Here is an 11,862-nt window from a genome sequence, read left to right as displayed (position 1 = left end):
ACTTACGTGGGAAGGAACCCAGGAGGGGGTCTTTACCCAGTACTCCGTCTTTGCAGTGCTGGGAGCAGCCTGCTGCCCCCACAGGGTGTGCATCTGCGATTTCTTTCACTCTTCATTAGTCTGTGAGACAGGCATTCTGGCACGCTGTTCCAGGAATCCCCATGAAAGGCCTGAAGGGGTAGGGGGAAGCAGGTATTCATTGCAAAGCATGAGGTTGAGCTGCTCTTGCCACCTGGAGGGTGATCTGGGCTCAGCCCACTGCACTGCAACTGGACACCAGGCAGCAACTGGCAGGGAGGTCCTCGGAGAGCTGGTGACACTGATGCTGTGTTGTGCATCAGAGGACATGACCCTGCCCTGCCCAGAGATTATAAATGGCTCTCCCGGGTATTGTTGGGTTTCTTTCCTTTCTACAATGAACTAAGTCTCTGGACCACAGAACTATGGAGTATTTGAGTCATGGGAGGAGAGGAATACAGTGTTGGGCAAAGAGACTGGTGGGAAAAAGGGGGACCCGGGCATGTACCCGGGCTAATGGGTGTGCACTGTGGGACCTGGACCTGCCACATGACTCTAGGCCTGCTTCCTTCCTTACCAAATGGCCATGAGCTTCACAATTTTAAAGACACCTACCTTGCAGCATTGTTTTAAGGCTTAAGTTGATTTACTTGCTCAACAAATTACTTATTAAGTGCCTATTGTGTTTCAGATCTTGTTCTCGGTACTGAGGATAAAGCAGTGACCAAGAGAGAAAAAGAGTCCCAGTGCTCATTTGGGAGAGATGGATGATAGAAAAAAACTTCGGACAGTGGTAAGTGCAATAAGAGAAATAAAGCGGAGTGAAAGGGATAGTAGGGTAGGGGAGGCTATTTTAGATAAGGAATTTGGGGAAGATCTCTCTGGGGAGGTGAAACCGAAACCAAGACCAGGAAGAAGTGAGCGAATGAGCCAGGCCAAGCTCAGTAGCTCATGCCTGTAATCCCAGCACTTTGGGAGACCAAGGCAGGAAGATCACTTAAGTCTAGGAGCTTGAGACCAGCCTGGGCAACATAAGGAGACCTCATTTCTACAAAACATTTTTTAAAAAAGTAGCTGGGCATGATGTTTGCACCTGTAGTCCCAGCTACTTGGGAGGCTGAGGTAGGAGGATCACTTGAGCCAGGGCAGTCGAGGCTGCAGTGACCTGTAATTTCATCATTGTGCTCCAGCCTAGGTGACAAAGCAACACTCTTTCTCAAAAAATATGTATAGGCCGGCCGCTGTGGCTCACACCTATAATCCCAGCACTTTGGGAGGCCAAGGCAGGTGGATCATGAGGTCAGGAGTTTGAGACCAGCCTGACCAACATGCTGAAACCCATCTCTACTAAAAATACAAAAATTAGCCAGGCGTGGTGGCACACACCTGTAATCCCAGCTACTCAGGAGGCTGAGGCAGGAGAATTGCTTGAACCCAACAGGCGGAGGCTCCAGTGAGCCCAGATCAGGCCACTACACTCCAGCCTGGGTGACAGAGCGAGACGCTGTCTCAAAAAAAAAAAAAAAAAAAAAAAAAAAAAAAAAAATGTATAAATAGACCAGGTGCAGTGGCTCTTGCCTGTAATCTCAGCACTTTGGGAGGCGGGTGGATCACTCAAGGTCAGGAGTTCGAGACTGGCCTGCCCAACATGGCGAAACCCTGTCTCTACAAATAATGCAAAAATTAGCCAGACGTGGTGGTGCGCACCCGTGGTCCCAGCTACTCAGGGGGCTGAGGCATGAGAACTGCTTGAACTCGGGAGGTGGAGGTTGCAGTGAGCCAAGATTGTGCCACTGCACTCCAGCCTGGGCAACAGAGTGAGACCCTGTCTCAAAAAATGTATCTGTCTAAAAATAAAATACATAAAAGATAAAGAGAGTGAGCCAGGTGGTATCTGGGGAAAATCGTTCCTCATGTTCCTCACAGAGGGACCAGCAAGTGCAGCAGGATGGGATCACACAACACAATGGATATGACAGCCCTGGGCTGTCATGTAAACACAAGGACCCTCCAAACCGGCCACTCCTCACTGGCCTCCTGACGCTCTGACCGCTAGCAAAGAAGTGACCAATCACAGAAACCTAAGTATTACACTTTACATTTCCAAAGGTCCTGGGTCCCGTCCCACGAGCACTGCTCCAGGAACAGGCAGAAAGAGAATGGAAACAACTTTCCTCGTGCCTCTATTAGAGCACTTAGGTCTCATGATCTCTTTACAAATCAGTCTCACCCCTGGCACCTGGGCTTCTGCAGGCGGGACTGCTTCTCACTTCTTAGGGACCCTGCGGGGCACTGGCGAGCCACACTCCCTTTGGAATCCTGGGTTGGAACGCTGGTCTGTCATGTTCTTGCTGGGTGAGTTCAGTCCTGTTTTTTGCCTTTCTGAGTCTCAACTTCCTCATCTGTAAGATGGGGGCATTTTTATAGCTAACTCCCAGGGCTGTTTTGAGAATCAATGGGGCCCAGCATATTGTAAGTGCAAAAGTGTAGGTTATTTATTGTCATTGCTCACATTCTGAATGCCTGACAGTAAGTGCTCAAAAAATTTGGTAGAATAGAACTCAAGAGTAAGAAAATCCTCCAGGAAGAATTTCATGTTTAGAGCTGCTGCTATTTCGAGGGGATGTGCTTACCCTGCAAGGACCCAGGGAAGGATGTAGTCATCCGTGTGAGAACACCTGTGAGACATGACATTGACCCAAGTCCCTAATCTGATTCCTTGCTCCAGAGCCTGTTTTGATGTCCTGTTCTTAGGTAGAAGCCTTGTCAAGCCATTAATGTGATATGAACAGATACAGTGTCTGATCTTCGCTGGAAGCTAAGAAGCAGCGTTCATTCCCCCCGTATCCTTGGCTGCCTTCCGGCAGCTGATGGCTGGAGGCGGCTGGGCAGTGGAAGCAGATTCCCAGCGGCTGGCAGGAGTATGTGGCAGACAGGGCTGAGGAAGATGTCTCCCCAGGGATAGCCTCCTTGCTTGCTCAATTCCAAGTGACCATCAGCATTTTGTTTGCTTTCCTGAGACCCAGCCCTGGCATGAAGAAATAATGTGACCTTCAGACCCTCAACAAGCTGAATTACTAACCTTTGGTAAATCAATGCCAGGAATTGAGAGTGTTTAGCTCAAGTGAGCAGCAGACCTAGGCCAGAATGGCATTACAAAACATGGAGGTCACTGTTAACACTGTGCATGTGAAGTCAAAGTGGAAGTAAGCTATTAAGATCTTAGTATGAGTCCAAAAGGGCCTGCTGACAGTCCTTGGCTATATGACTGTGAGCAAGTGCCTTAACCTTTCTCAACATCACTTTTCTCATCTATAAAACAGCAATAAGAATTCCTGCCACATCTGACTCATAGGGTTCTCATGAGGCTCACATTTGAGCAAATTTAGAACACACGGTATCAAGTGATAGTGCACGGCTTCCTTTATGTTTCCCGCGAGGGTGGTGGTGAGGCTCACCTGAGCAGCTACTCACAAAGATCAGCGCATAATAGATGTGCAAGAATTAGAATTCAGTTGTTGCTTGTAAAAATGCTACATGTGAAAATGCAATATAAGTGCACAGAATATTATAAAGTGTAAATTCTTACTTTCATCTTTCATTTACTGTTAGCAGACAGAATTAATACGTGGTCCCACAGTCACCTGTCCAGCCAGGTAAATTTTTCCATCCCTGGTGCTAGGGGACGTCAGTAACTCCTTGCCATCCTCTTTACTCCTCAAGCCAGCCCCACACACGGTCTCTTCCTCAAACACTGTTTTTACCACATTGTTCCTCCTGAAGAACAATGCATCTTACAGGCACAGGACTCCAGCCCCCTCCAAACTGTTCTTTGAAGCAAAACCTCCCTTTTCTGCTCTCAGGGTCAAGCCGCCTCTTCTCCACACCTCTGCTTCTTCCTTGAGCCATCACTGCCAGATGGAATGCCCTTGTCTCACCTCTCTTTTTTCAGGCTCAACTCTTCTTCAAAATTCATACCCCTCCTTCCTCTGGGAGCTTCCTCTGATTTACCCCACCCCACAGATCACTCAGCTAGTGTGGGCTCGGTTTGTGTTGTACAATTTGGCTTTTGCTCACACTTGATTTTCTAAACATTCTTTCAGTCCTGTGGCAGGGACTGCATCTTCTTCTGTCTTTGCCTGTGCTTAGTGGAACATACTATTTAAAGGATGCAATCCAGGGAGAATAGACCTTGACCAAGAGTCCCTCACCTTATTGTTTGCCTTCCTAGGCCCCTCTCTAGCAGCAGAAACTCCCCGAGGAGCAGTGCCACCCTTCAATGAAACATTTTGTTTTAGATGTCAGCGGGGGTCCCTACCTCCCACCATACCCAGGGAAAGCTTTCAGTTAGTGCCTGCAGGGGACTAATTCTTCATGACTCCTGGCTTTTCTATTCAGGTATAATTGCTCTTGTTCTCCAATTTGGCAGGGGCCTTGCAGCCAAAAGAAACCTGTGCAGGGAGTAAATCAGAGCATTGGATCAGTATCTCTGCAACGAACTGGGGTTTTTCTTCTAGTTTCTTTTTCTTTCTTTCTTTTTTTTTTTTGAGACAGAGTCTTACTCTGTCGCCCAGCCTGGAGTGCAGTGGCATGATCTCAGCTCACTGCAACCTCTGCCTCCCAGGTTCAAGAGATTCTCCAGCCTCAGCCTCCCAAGTAGCTGGGATTATAGGTGCATGCCACCACGCCTGGCTAATTTTTGTAGTTTTAGTAGGGACAGAGTTTTACTACATTGGTCAGGCTGGTCTCAAACTCCCGACCTCAGAGGCTCCGCCCGCCTCGGCCTCCCAAAGTGCCGGGATTACAGGTGTGAGCCACCGCACGCCCAGCCTAGTTTATTTTTCTTTTCTTTCCTTTTCTTTTTTTCTTTTTCTTTTTTTTTTTTTTTTTTTTTTTTTTTGAGACGGAGTCTTGCTCTGTGCCCTAGCTAGAGTGTGGTGGCGTGATCTCGGCTCACTGCAACTCCCCCTCTGAGGTTCAAGCAATTCTCCGCCTCAGCCTCCTCAGTAGCTGGAATTACAGGCACCCACCACCACGCCCAGCTAGTTTTTTTACATTTTTAGTAGAGACAGGTCTTGGCTAAGCTTGTCTTGAACTCCTGACATTGTGATCCACCTGCCTCGGCCTCCCAAAATGCTGGGATTACAGGCGTGAGAAACCGTGCCCAGCCTAGTTTATTTTTCTATGTACACCTATAGACAGATGTCCAGGCTGTGTCTCCACCATGGTGTGATTCTAGGCATGCCCTGGGAGGCCCAGAATCTGAGATGTCTGAGCTGATGTCACTGGTGGGGAAATGCTTAGAAAGAAAGAGCAATCCTGAGTTGGCTTCAAGGTACAGATTTGCTCCCACATTTCTCTTTTATTTTCCTTTGGTGTCTGTTCCCTCTGCGTTTATGTTTATGCTCAGCAGTGGAGATATAAGATAAAGAAGATTCTGTCTGTCCTGAGAGACTCACAGTCTGGCAGAACTTCCTACCCCACTAGTAGGAAGCCTCTTAGAGGTCCCTGGATTCCTGCTCTTCTCTATTGCTCTCCCAAATTGTGAGGTTAAAGACCATTTTAAGAATCTTATGAAGTTATGGATTCTCTCCCCTTCCTCCAAATGCAGACATATTCAATATTTTGCATAAAACTCCCAGGGGTTTACAGACCTGGTGAAGCCCATCCACAAAATCCACAAGCTCCATTACAAAAAAAAAAAAAAAAAAAAACCCAACAAGTATGAGAAGGGGGAAGAAACTTAAAATGGAATACAAATAGAAACCAATGCATCCTTTTGTAGCTCATCATCTTGATGACTGGGTTTTCACACACATGTGAGATGTGCCTCCTGCAAACCCTAAGACATCAGCACATTACCTGACATGAAAAAAAGAAATGAACTTAGCTCTATTTTAATTAACTCTATTGCAAACAAATAATATTAAGATGCTGAAGGGAGGATAAAACCAAACAAACAAGCCCAACAAATATTTAATTCTAGTTAGAAGGATTTTTTTTCTGTAGTGATATGGGTTAGTGGTTCTGAAATACCTTTTGTGTGCTGTAGAGCTGGGCAAATGAGTAAATGTACTGAGAATATTGGAAGCTAGTTCTTGCTGTTGGAGAGAGTTATAAATATGGAGAAAGGGAGGACTAAAATGAATTTTGTGGTGTCGAGTTGGAACTAGAGGTATCTATATGAATCCATGATTTTGTGTGTATGTGTGTGTGCGTGTGTATACAGATGTAGAAATTAAGATATGTATATTTCTTAGCTCTGTGGGCTAAAGGGCTTAGAAGTGGACACTATGGTAGCATTGAGTACACCTGGCACTCGAATCTTGGTTTCTAAATACCATTTTGTACTGAAAAAAAAAAAAAAAAAACTAGGGCTCCTTGGAGAAATGGCTAATTCTAGGGCTGAGAGGGGGAAAGTACAAGATAAGCTTAGAATATCATATTGTGCCAGAAAGCAAGGAAGTGCTTTTTAAAAAATGGAGATATGAAAAAAGAACACAGGAATCAGAAGGGACCCCCATTGGCCAAATCTGGGACTATTTGAACATCAGAATAAATAATGGTAATTCTTTATTATCATTACAGTGGTATTATATGACAATATTACAGTGGTAATATCACTATAGAATAGCCATAGAATAAAATAATCTATGAGTTCATACAAATATAAATAAATGAAGGAGAAAGGATAGCTCTCTCTTATAGTAGAAATGATGAAGTCAGAATATCATCTTTGTGCAACCATGATTTAGACAAGAATTATCAATGGATGCTAAAACTAGTGGGTAGAAGTTTGATAAAGAAGAGTATATGTACAAAGATTCCGAGCACCTCCATGAAAATAACTTGTTGATTACAAAGGGAAAATTAGTAACTCCACAGTGAGTTAATCTGATGAACACAACCATAACCATTTAACCACAGTTAACAATACCAATAAAGAGATGCACTGACCTCACTGCCTTGAAAAGGACTCCATATCATTTCTATGGTACACCTGCCAAAACTGTATAACCTTAACCTAATTATGAGGCAGCATCAAACAAACCAAACTGAAGGACATACTACCTAACAACTGGCCTGTAATCTAAAAACAAAAAAATCAAATTCATGAAAGGTAAGGGAAGGCTGAGAACCTGATCTAAATGAAAGAAGACTTAAGAGATATGAACAGTAAATGCAAAGTGTGATCATTAATTGGATGCTGGATCAGAAAAAAAAAACAGCTATGAAGGACATTATTGGAGCAATTGGTGAAATTTAAATATAAACTATAGCTCAGATAAGCATTTCGTATCAATGTTACAAATTCCCTGATTTCCATACACATGTTGGGGTTACGTAAGAGAAAATCTTGCCTTTTCAGACCGAGTCGCCTTGTTGTTGTCATGGAGATTTTCCTGCTACTGCTGCTGCCGCGGCCGCCACTACCACTGGGCTCATTTGCCCTGACCCCTTCCCACCGCCCCGCCCCCAGCCCCACACAAGATGTCAGAGGATTTAGCAAAGCAGCTGGCAAGCTACAAAGCTCAGCTCCAGCAAGTTGAAGCTGCATTATCTGGAAATGGAGAAAATGAAGATTTGCTAAACTTGAAGAAAGATTTACAAGAAGTTATAGAACTAACCAAAGACCTTCTGTCAACTCAACCTTCTGAGATGCTTGCAAGTTCAGACAGTTTTGCTTCTACTCAACCTACTCATTCATGGAAAGTAGGAGACAAGTGTATGGCAATCTGGAGTGAAGATGGATAGTGTTATGAAGCGGAGATTGAAGAGATAGATGAAGAAAATGGCACCGCTGCACTCACTTTTGCTGGTTATGGCAATGCTGAAGTGACTTCACTGTTGAACCTCAAGCCTGTAGAAGAAGGAAGGAAGGCAAAGGAGGACAGTGGTAACAAACCTGTGTCAAAAAAAGAAATGATTGCCCAGCAGCATGAATATAAAAAGAAGAAGGCTTTGAAAAAAGCTCAGAGAATAAAAGAACTTGAGCAGGAAAGAGAGGACCAGAAAGTGAAATGGCAATAATTCAACAACAGAGCCTATTCCAAAAGCAAAAAAGACCAGGCAAAGAGGAGTATTTTTGCTTCACCTGAGAGTGTGACTGGCAAAGTTGGAGTAGGAACTTGTGGAATTGCCGATAAACCTATGACACAATATCAAGATACCTCTATATATAATGTCAGGCATTTGATGCCTCAATAATCAGAAAAACTGTTGGATTTCATCTCTGCAGGGCTTTACATTTACCTTTTTATCCTTATATTTTTCTAAAGGTAAATTATTTGTTAGATGAGTAAGCAAGATACCATTGTCGTCATTGGTTGACTTCACTAGAATGAAACGTGAAGAAATTGCATTTGATAACTGCTATTTGTTTAACTTTTCTCGTTATCAGTACCACGGTTCCCTCAAAGTTTGTTGAATAAAGCAACTTTTGTAGATGCTGTTTCATACAGCACTTAGATGAATTATTCATCTTCCTAATATCAGGCGCCTACTTAACCTATGGTATGTACTTTTTGTAAGCTGTAACTTGAAATTTTCAGATGCTTTGAACTTGACACATACTCTAGCAATTCATTGGAACACCAAGGCAAAAACACCAACCTGCTAAAGAGATCCTTTCATTTTTCTTATTTTCAACTTTAAAACTTGGCTGTTGTTCAGTTAAGCCTAAAGATAGGTTAACTTGTAAATGGCAAAGTTTGTTTTGAGGTTTTTCCTCAAAAACTTGTTTCCTAGGCCTATCAGGCCATCTCTAAAATTGATCTGTTTTATTTTTATGTACTCTTAGTTTTATGTAAGAAACCTTAGAATGAGCTCCCTTTTCTAAGGTGTTTTTGTGTTTTGTATGTTTGCTTTTTTCCTGTTTTTTGTTTTTTTCATTTACGGCAGTGGTACCATGTTTTGGATGTGTAATGTTTATATGGGAAAACAAAAAGCTGCTGTATAGCCCTGTATACAGTGTAGATACTATTTTTGTAAAAACACAAGGCTAAATTAATGAACAAGAGTACTGACTGTTTCGTCATTAAAAAATTCTTGTATTTCTTGTGCATTAATCTGACCATAATTTCCCTGTATATTAAGTTCATTTAGCTGTTTGTAATTTTTGTTAATTAGATCAAGTTGTCTGCATTTGTTGGTGTAAGTGAACATCACAATTATCCTGAGTTGAGTTTAAGCCAGATACATGCATAGAAAAGGGTCTTCCTATTAATGGAAGAAGGTAATTTTTAGGATGTATATTATTTCAGTTTTGTATGTTTAACTTTTATTAAATAAAGTGTTTTTAAAATTAAAAAAAATCCTTGGTCTTAGGAAATACTGACATATTTATGGATAAAGGGGGCACAAATAGTTCAGAAAAAAATATGTGTATGCACATATATGGATTGATAGATGATAGATCCAATGGGGCAAAATTATAGCAATTAGTGAATCTGGTAAAGAATATACTGTTTCTGCAACTTTTCTGTAAAAGTGTGAAATTATATAAAAATTAAAAAGTAGATAAAAACAGTATTTGCTGTAAGCTGGAACTCTTTTTTTTGGAGGCAGAGTCTTGCTGTGTCATGTATGCTGGAGTGCAGTGGTGCAACCTTGGCTTACTGCAACCTCCCAGGGTCAAGAGATTCTCATGCCTCAGCCTCCTGAGTAGCTGGGACTACAGGCATGTGCCACCACACCTGGCTAATTTTTGTATTTTAGTGGAGAAGGGGTTTTACTATGTTGGCCAGGCTGGTCTCAAACTTCTGACTTCAGGTGATCCGCCCACCTCAGTCTCACAAAGCGCTGGGATTATAGGCATAATCCTACCGCGCCCAGCTAAGCTGGAACTCTTACACATTGCTGGAGGGGATACAAATTGCTACGCCCTCTTTGGAACTTCGGTAGTATCTTCTAAGGCTAAACACATATATCCCTGTCACCCAGCAAGTTTGCTTTCATATTTAACCAATGGAAAAGGGTGCTTCTTTTCACTAAAGGACAGGTACAAGAATGTTTATAGTAGTAAAAACTGGAAATAGTGAAACACTGGAAGCAACCTGCGATGGTTAATTTTGTGTATACTTGGCTAGGCAATGGTGCCTAGTTGGTTGGCCAAATATTAGTCTGGATGTTATTGTGAAATATTTTGTAGAGGTGATTAACCTTTACAATCAACTAACTTTAGGTAAGGGGAATTATCCATAATGGCCTCATCCAATCTGTTGAAGGCTTTAAAAGCAAAAACTGAGGTTTCCCAGAGAAGAAGGAATTCTGCCTTAAGACTGTGACATAGAAACTTGCCTGAGTTTCCAGCCTGCTGCTCTACAGAGCAGCAGGACTTTTGTACTTGCCAGTCCCCACATGTAGTCAATTCCTTAAAAATAAATAAATACATAAATAAACCCTCCTCTCTCTCTCTCATACATATATATAATTGGTTATATATAACATATATAATTGGCTCTGTTTCTCTGGAGAACCATGACTAATATACAACCCAAATATGTTTTGGTTGTATGAGAGAGGTAGTCAATGAAAGAATGGACACATAAAATGCATCCATATTATTCAAACTACATAGATTATTCAAACTACCCAGCAATGGAAAAGAAAAAATTGCTACACGCACAAATATAGATGAATCTTACAGACATAATGTTGAGCCAGACACAGAAGAATATATACTGTATGAATTAATTTTTACAAAGTTCAGGAACAAGCAAGACTAATCTGTAATGACAGAAATCAGAATATTGGTTACCTTTGAGGGACGAAAGTAACTAGGAGGGCACACAAAGCAGTCTTCTGGGGTTTTGGAACTGCTATGTGTCAGCGTGGTAGTTACGTAGGAGCAAATATATGTCATTTCATCCAGCTGTGCGTTTTATGTATTTTTTTTTTTAAAGAGGTTAAAAAAGAGTACTTATTTTAAATGCTCACTTTCTCCGTCCCCTCTATGGCTAAGCTGTAACCTCTGTACCGTGTATTTCTACATCCATATTGCAGATCCTGAAAATCTACTCAGGCCTTAAATACATGTTCATAACTCCAGTTCTTATTCCTATCTAAAAAACTTGTTTTCCTTTTAGAATTTGCAAGCCATCTAAGAATCTTCCTTCTCTGTAACCCCAAGTACATCTGATGGCCAAGTGCAGTTGATCAACTTCCTAAATATCCCTCCACTTTGTCTCTTCCACTCTTTCCCATCACTGCCTTTGTTTAGGCACCATAATTTCTGCTTGAGTTGCATCATCACCTCGGTGACAACACCACCTAAATTAGTGTTTAAATAACTGAGGACTGTAGCTTTGCCATGCTGACACATAAAACTGACCATCACATAGGCCTAGCATCTACTCCAGTGCCCCCATCTGCTCAATCTATGTTTGTGAAATGAAATGGCTCATTTCTAACCCCAGTACCATCATGTTCCAGACAAGTCTTGGTGTCTGACCATGGGAAGCAAGTAGTTATCATGCATCCATTATGAGTACTGCAGTGCAGAAAGAGGGGGATTCTGGGTTTTAATCTAGAGAGACAAAACACAGTCAGATGAGTACAAGACAACCTACAGGTAAGTTCCCACATGAATGTCTAAACCATCATCAGGTGCTTTTCATCTTCTTGTAATAATTTTTCTCAGGTTCATCTTTGTTTAAACGATGACAGTAGCCCCTCTGCTGGAGTCCCTGTCTCTAGCTCAGGCTCTCCCTGCTCCAGGGTCTCCTGTATCTGGGCTGCTGGTTGAATTGTCCTCAGATATTACTTTAGTCATGTCCCTCCCTGCTCAAGAACCACAAGAGCTCCTCATTAGCTGCCAAGTCAACTCTAAACTCCTCTGCCTAG

General features: G+C 42.4%; 1 non-coding gene and 1 pseudogene across 1 annotated transcript; both read left to right on the top strand.

The window, feature by feature from the left end:
* The first annotated feature begins 709 nt into the window (after nt 1-709).
* Nucleotides 710-9,483, top strand: LOC105478415 (survival of motor neuron-related-splicing factor 30 pseudogene; annotated as a pseudogene).
* On the top strand, nt 5,792-5,891 carry LOC112426060 (small nucleolar RNA U13). Its single transcript, XR_003017325.2, has one exon. It is a non-coding gene; the product is annotated as a small nucleolar RNA U13 (small nucleolar RNA).
* Nucleotides 9,484-11,862: the final 2,379 nt, after the last annotated feature.

Source organism: Macaca nemestrina, chromosome 9 (genome assembly GCF_043159975.1).
Source record: "Macaca nemestrina isolate mMacNem1 chromosome 9, mMacNem.hap1, whole genome shotgun sequence".
In the NCBI taxonomy this organism is placed as follows: Eukaryota; Metazoa; Chordata; class Mammalia; order Primates; family Cercopithecidae; genus Macaca; species Macaca nemestrina.
Note: the sequence above shows the minus strand (reverse complement) of the source record. Positions and strands in the feature narration are given on the sequence as shown.